This window comes from Dromiciops gliroides, chromosome 6, assembly GCF_019393635.1.
Source record: "Dromiciops gliroides isolate mDroGli1 chromosome 6, mDroGli1.pri, whole genome shotgun sequence".
Lineage (NCBI taxonomy): Eukaryota > Metazoa > Chordata > Mammalia > Microbiotheria > Microbiotheriidae > Dromiciops > Dromiciops gliroides.
In genome coordinates, this window is record NC_057866.1 from 63,466,555 (window position 1) to 63,474,239 (window position 7,685).

Consider the following 7,685-nt stretch of genomic DNA (forward strand, 5'->3'; position numbering starts at 1 on the left):
GATTTATGCTTACCAGAAGGAAATGCCTCCCCTACCCCAATAAAAGGAATACCATTGGAATTAAAGAAGTCAAAATGACAACCTTAGTACATAAAATACACACACAGTCAAATTCAGTAAAATGTTTGTTTACTTTAAAATAGAAAGGAAATGTACGTTTTTCAAAGCTGACTATTGAGTTCTTATTAAAACCAACAAGAGAACCCCCAAACACCACATACAGTCCAGAGCTTTAATCAGTATGTGGGACGATGGGTTGGAATTGAAAGCATGATGTTAATCTTACTTTTACCTTGTGCATAGAAAACTATAGTAAATGTGTTGTTGAAAGATACCAAATATAGTGCTACCCATACCGTATACAGGTCTGCCTTTTTCTCCATGGGGAAAATGTGCCATTTTGTACATAAGATTGTACATGTTTGTACATAAGTCAGTATTTGAAAATTGAATTGTAGTATCAATTCACATTGGCTGTTCACTAAAGGGATGCTTTAAATTAGTATCTCAATAAAACAAAGGCAATGTGAATAATCCTTTTATATACCTAGTTTCCGAGTTAATGTGGGCTCCTTCCTTGTACTTCTTCCCAACATGGCAATGCACAACAACAGCTGTACCACCACAGATGCAGGACACTGGGAGGGAGCTAACTGAGCTGATAAAATGCAAGCAGGGGCTGGAGAAACGCCAATAGCAAAAATAATTTGTAGGAACTGAAAATTTAAGGAAGCCAAATGACTCTTCAGTAAATCTTCAGTTATTTTAGCAGTGGCAGTCAGTGTATTGGCTGGATTTCAGGATTAACTCATTTAAAAAAAAAAAAAAAAGGAGGCAGGCATTGGTGCAGAAAGTGACATCTCCAGACTTTCACAATCAGGACAATGAACCCAGCCATGAGGACACAGGGGATCTGGATGGAATTGTGCAGGGTGTGAAACCCCACAAGGCTGTTTCCTCCACCTCTTCAGGGAGTCATCATAACAGCCAAAAAAGGCAGAAGAAAGAAAACTGACAGACACAGGACTGATCTGAAGCTAAACAAAAAGCCAAGTGGTGATTTTTAGAAGACTCCTTTTCGAGAAGCTGACAGGCTGTAGAGGCCTGCCCTCCTAGAGCTCCACCAAGATAAACACCCCTCCACTAAAGTAGTCATTAACATCTGTGCCTCAAATCCAGTGCCTGCATTGAGGAAGGGGTGAAAGAAAATCCTTTTTGTGCAACCACAACAGACCTTGAATCATTTTTAGCAATTGAACTTGCAGGAAGATCAAGGCATTAGTGCTTGTCTTAAATCGCCTTCTTTCTGCATGTCTCCATTCTTGGTATTGAGCATTTCCCAGCGCTCTCTACTCTGGCCCCGGCTACATCAAATTCATACGTGATACCCATCATGAAATATTCTGAGTTTTTTTGATGTGGAAACTAGCACCCTGTTGAGTTTTGTCATATGGAAGCTGTAAATATCTGTATAAAGGCTGTAAATAAATATTTCTTTATTCTGCCTTATGTGTTGTTTGTTGTTACTGTCTTTTTTTTTTTTTGAGGGGTTCATTGTTATAGAGTTGTACAGTTAATACCAAAAAAAAGTCAAGAAATATAATGGATAGAGAGCTAGCCTTAAAGGCTGGAAAACCTAGGCTGAGGTCCTCCCTCTGACTGCTACTGGCTATTTGACCTGGGGTAACTCACTTAGCCTCAGTGCTCTTGGCTACTCTCTAAGCCATTATATTGCAAAGAAGGTGCTTACTGCCACTGCTAAAGGAAGTTTTCTCATTTGGGAATTTGCTATACCAGAGATATCTCAGGTTTCATCCCCATCTTTATATTTGGTTTGCTTAAAACAGCATATACTCTGAATTGTGTGATGACTAAAGACTAAACTGATTATGAAGATACAGTCATTTTGCTGTTGATTTGTGCTTCCACCCCCCCCCAAGAGCTCACAATATAGTACAAATGTTTGGTAAATATTTTAAAACTTTCTTAAAAGCAGAGGGGGTATCTTGTGGTTTCCCCCCTTAAGTTCTAATACAAATTACAACTCTCAAAACAGATAAATTTAGGGGTGATTATTTGTGATTATTTGCATTTCAAAATAATCCACCTAAGAGTTTCTGAAAATAGTGAGTTTTCCTAATGTATTTAAAATATCATTAATTTATAAAGGGCCTATTTACACACACATGTATGTAAGAATGTCTGTTCCTTAAATTGAGCTATAGAAGTAATTAACAGGTGTCTCTACCCCAGATTTTAGTAGAGTGGCAGCAAAGGCACAGACGTGTTTTCATAACTCAAAAACTGGGAATAGAACAGGGGCAGTTTAGCTGGATGGCATTTCTTTTCTCAAACTTTTTATTTCAAAGACTGCTTCAGTGGTATCCCTGACCCATGGGGCATTTTCTCCAGTCACTTCCACTAGCCTTCAACACAGGCCAAAAAATTCCCACTTGTGTGTAGTCCCCTTTGGAATATTTTGATTAACTGATGTTTTACAGCTTCAATAAGGGAGAAGGAATGGTTGTATGTTTAGGGAAGGAAGGAGCATGATTAGAGCATCAGCCTTTTCACCATCCCCTAGAATAAAGAAGGGAGGGGAAAAAGCAATAAGATAAAAAACAAACAAGCAAAAAACTACTAAATGCTCCTTATTTTAGGGTCCTGTTTCTAGACATTGAAATCCCTCAAAATAAATATTTCTTTTTAAAAAATCTTTCTCTAAGCTGCACAAGGGAAGTTAGGTGGTGCAGTGGAGAGAGTGCTGGGTCTGAAGTCAGGAAGATTTATCTTCCTGATTTAAAACCTGGCCTCAGTCACTTACTAGCTGTGTGACCCTGGGCAAGTCACCTAATGTTTGCCTCAGTTCCTCATCTGTAAAATGAATGGAGAAGGAAATGGCAAACCACTCCAGTATCTTTGTCAATAAAACCCCAAATGGGATTCTGAAGAGTTGAACATGACTGAACAACAACACTAACAAGCTGCACAAAACTTTACCAGATACTAGAAGTGCCACCTACCATTCTGGAATGGTTTCTGGACTCCTTCCTTGGGAGATTTTTCTTGTGTTACCAAGAACAGTTTTTCTGTATCCTGCAACTTTATTAAGTAAAAGCACATCGATTTCTTCATTTAAAAAGTGTTCTAAGCCTACCAGTCTCTAGTCGTGACATAAGATGATTTGACTAAAACTACTAAGCATAATTAACAATGTGTGGGATCATAGCATATTTAGATCCTGAGGTTACATATTTTATCCCATTATGATGAACGATGAGGCATTGTTAAAATTCTTTTGGTACACAATAAATTTGGTTTTGTAAATTTTGTTTTAAATAAGACATAGACATCAATGAACACCTCCACAAAATGACCCACATCTTTATAATTAAAAATGTTTTTTAATTAATTTTTCTTTTGAGGGGCAGTGAGGGATAAGCGACTTCCCCACAATCACACAGCTGGTAAGCTTCAAGTGTCTGAGGCTGGATTTGAACTCAGGTCCTCCTGAATCCAGGGCCAGGGCTTTATCCACTGTGCCACCTAGCTGCCCCCAATCCACATCTTTATAATAATAATTCATATTTTTATAGCATTTCAAGGTTTGCTAAGCTCTTTGCATATATTATCTCGCTTTATATTCACAATAATCCCATGAGGTAGTTTCTATTATTATCCCCATTTTATAAATGTGGAAAACAACTTACTCAATATCTGCTCTTTGCCCAACTTCCCCTCTTGGTTTCTGTCTAGTAACAGACAAGTAATACACCCTGCTTGCTTCTTTATCCAAATGTTCTCAGTCACTTGAATTTTTTCTCACCATAAAGAGACTAGGGGCTAGCTAGAGAGAAATACGAATAGAAATTAAGGGGAGAGCCCTAAGCTTCCCCTAATGTTAAGAATTTTCCTAATGGAAATTCAGAACAACTGTGAAAGTGTAGCTAACTTTTCATTTAATATAAATTCCTTAACAGAAGAGGAAGGAACCACATAGACCTGAGAGGCAATTTTATTGCACTTGACTTAAAACACTTTAAACAAGCTAATTGTCGTAACAGGGTGATACACACACATATAATTTACTACTAAATTCCATGCTAGACTCTATGTGTCGGAGTAGTTTAAAAGACAGTTATTTCAATGAAAAACAGAATAATCAGGGATGGCTTCACGGAGCTGGCTAGATTTGAGTTGAGTCTTGAAGGATAAGTTGTTCATCTTTCATTTATAAAGAGTATCAATGACATCATGCAGTGCTGTCATGCTGTGCACGAATTGGATTTAAGTGAAGGAGAGATGCTCAAAGTCATCAACCTTACTCTCTTCTAGAGTCATCAAAGTCCAGTGGCAAGACAAAAGTCAAGATGACTGGCTTTGTCCAGGATTCACTGGATGATCTTGGTGACTCTGATGTCTGACCAAGCTCTAAGTGCTCCACAGCACCTGTTTTAGCTGCTTTCATGACCTTTGGAACAAATTGTTCTTATCTACTCATCTTATTGACCATGGTCGATCAGGACATGAAAATTCAGCTCAAAGCCATATTTACTTCCCCAAGAAGAACATTTCTAGGGGAAATGGAAATACTAGCCTCTCAGCCACATTTTATTATGATAGAGGTAGCATTGCATAAATGACATCTACCCTCTGTGGTGGGGATCAGTATGGTTTTTGGTCCTCCGGACATCTACAACTCTATTGGTTCACTGAGGCCAGGAATGAATGTGGAATTCATATTGGTTAGGACTACCTTCTGTGTTTGGTCATATTTTTGGCACATACAGGTTTGTGGATTGTCCAGACTTGAAGGTGAGCTTCATGCACATAATCTTGATGCTTTTCAAGACTATTACAAGGCCTCAAATGATAATTTATGGTCTCTCTGTCAGTGATTTTACTACTAGCAAATTCATTAAGTGTCGGGTAGTCATGGTTTTTCTGTCCAGTTTTTGTACTCACTTTTCCAATATCCTCTGCTACTTTCTTCTGGATCAACTAGATGAGTTCTGAGTGGCTGAGAGACTTTCTGTTTCTTATAGAGCTGAAGGCACAGTGATATAAGATAATTGTTTAGAGTCACTTTAATCACTTGGATCAATCAAATGTACTTTGATAACAGGTCTCTGTTGCAATTTCTTTAACTGCAGTACAAAGCTGGAGAGCTTCTGTCCTTCCCATTGTGAGGCAGTTAAGAACTTCACATAGTTTTCCTCTGGACTGTCTGTGCTATCTACAAACATTCTAATACTGGGACCTCAAGGCCTTCGATCTTCAAGGGACATATGAAGGATGAGTAGGATCTGGAGAGACTGAAGGGGATGCAAAAAGCATTCTAGATAAAGGGAGGGCCATGATCAAAGGGTCTGAGACAGTTTGGTATATTACTGGTGCTTTTAAACACTCAGTATCTCTTTAAGATAATTAAGAGACATGGACAGATGTGAATGTCTCATCTCGTAAGCATATCTGTGACAAGAACCGTGAAGTAAACAGGGAATGCTAATTGGATAACACCTGTCTCTGATAAGATGAATGGGCAGATTTTAGTATATGCATTAGCTTTGTGCAACTTAATGGTTCCAGAGACTTTGTTGCCAGTCTGCATTTACAGTTTTCAATGTGTTGTTATATCAGGAATTTCCAGCTTCCACTCAGCTGACTTGGCCTGCACTCTAGTCTCTCTACCAGAAAAGGTGACATGATACAGTAAACAGGAAAGGAGAGAACATATAGACCTATGGGAGGAGAAAGAAAAGAATATAGAGGGGAAAAAAACATTTGTGAAGTTAGTGCAGAACTCTGGCTCTAGCTTCTTCTGTCCCTGAGGAAAGAGAAAGTAAAAAAAACCTTCCCTTTTAGTAGCTGGGTCTGTGTTTGGACTCTAGTTCCATTGGAATCAAATTCAACTCAATAACCATTATTAGGTATCTACTATGTACGAGGCACTAATACAGGTTCCCCAAAAGAGCCTCCATCCTAGGCGGGGACCAAAATATGTACGCAGTTATAATATAAGGTAAATTGAGGGAGGGGCCACCAACCAGGAGAATCAGGAAAGAATTCTTTCAGGAAGATGTCAAGGATGGTGAGAGGTGGAAATGTGGAGAGAGTGGATTCCAGGCATGGTGGACAGATTGTGTTAATCAGTGCTTAGAGGTGGGGAAATAGAGGGTCAAGTTCAGGTTACAGGTAGTTGACCCATAGGAAGAAGTGATTTTCCAGCTTTCTCTTTACTAATGAGGATCATATAACCTCTTCAAATTGAGAGAGCCTGTGATTGATACAAATGCCAGGTGTCCCAGTGTATAGATTCTAGAATATGACATTAGGAAGAACTGGATATGTATCCTTCTTAGAAACTTCTTTAGCTGTGTGACCCTGGGCAAGTCACTCACCTCTCTTGGACTAAGTTTCTTTAAAATGAAGATGAAAATAATAGACCCCATTATAACAATAGACCCTCATAGGGTTATAAGCATGAAATGAGATAATATATGTAAACTGCTTTTCAAATTTTAAAATTTTAAAGTATATGTAAATACTAGCTATTATTGTGAATATATGTAGCTACTTTATAAGAAGATTTTATATTCAAAGAACTGTTTTTTAAAAGTTTTTCAACATTGTTTTTAAAAAATCCCATGATGGTAGTACAACTTGAAGACAGGGATGCTTTGCATCTAATAAAAATTTCAAAATTGTATAATCAGTGAGTTATACTATTTAAATAAATATTGAAATCTGGGGCAAATCTACAGAGTCTTTCCTTCTTGTAATCTTCGAGGGACCATACAATTCTAGTTGTAGAACTTGAAGGGACCTCAGAGACCATCTAGTCTGACCCCAATCATTTTACAGATGAAAATATTGAGGCTCAGTTGACTTGACCAAAGTCTCACAGAGAGTATTTCACAAACAGTCTAAACTTGGCCTATCTAAGAAATAGAGAATCCACTGAGGAGCAGTATCCCTTCCTGTACAATTCAGTGCAAATTGAAGGCTGAAGTTCAAATAAATTTCTCATTGTCATCTGTCTGCCCTGGGTCTTCAGGTTGTACTAAAAGCAGAGTTAACTGCATTGGATTCTGCCTTCATCCTTTGGTTGTAGTGCTAAATGGCATTTTGAAAAGAGTACATAATGAATGCATTCAGACAGTGCAGCTGTTTTTTGTCTGTTTTCCAAACACATAATGTGCTAATTTGGAAAAAAACCAACAACAGCTGCAAATGCATGTCAACAGCAAGGTCTTCAAGGGAAGGCCTTAATAGGTTTTGTTAATCAGTTGTGAACCAGGTGTGAATAAATAATGAACACACTTGATGGTAGAGCCTTGTTATCACTGTTGCTTTAGTTGAAACTTTGGATAGCCTTTCCTTTGGAAGTTCAGTCACTTGCAAAATTTTGAAAGAAAAAAAGGGAGAAATAGGTTTTATAAATAAAACAAGATTTTTAAATGAAGTTTTTTTGGGGTATTATTGTCAAAGAAAGGAAGCTTTAAATAATGTAGGTCCTATTTTAGTCACTAGTGAGGAAAAAATCTAGATCTGTACAATATTTCAATGTTTCAAGGATCTGTGATCTCAGCTCTCTGTGTATTTCTTCCACTTAATAGGTAGAAAGGAGAAAGAGTGCCATCTCTGGATCTGGAGGATTTGAGTGCAAATCCTGACTTTGTTAC

The 7,685-nt window shown here is 37.9% G+C and overlaps 1 pseudogene; it reads left to right on the forward strand.

Annotated features, from left to right (window-relative positions):
• The first annotated feature begins 594 nt into the window (after positions 1–594).
• Positions 595–1,067, forward strand: LOC122730442 (annotated as a pseudogene).
• The last annotated feature ends 6,618 nt before the right edge of the window (positions 1,068–7,685 follow it).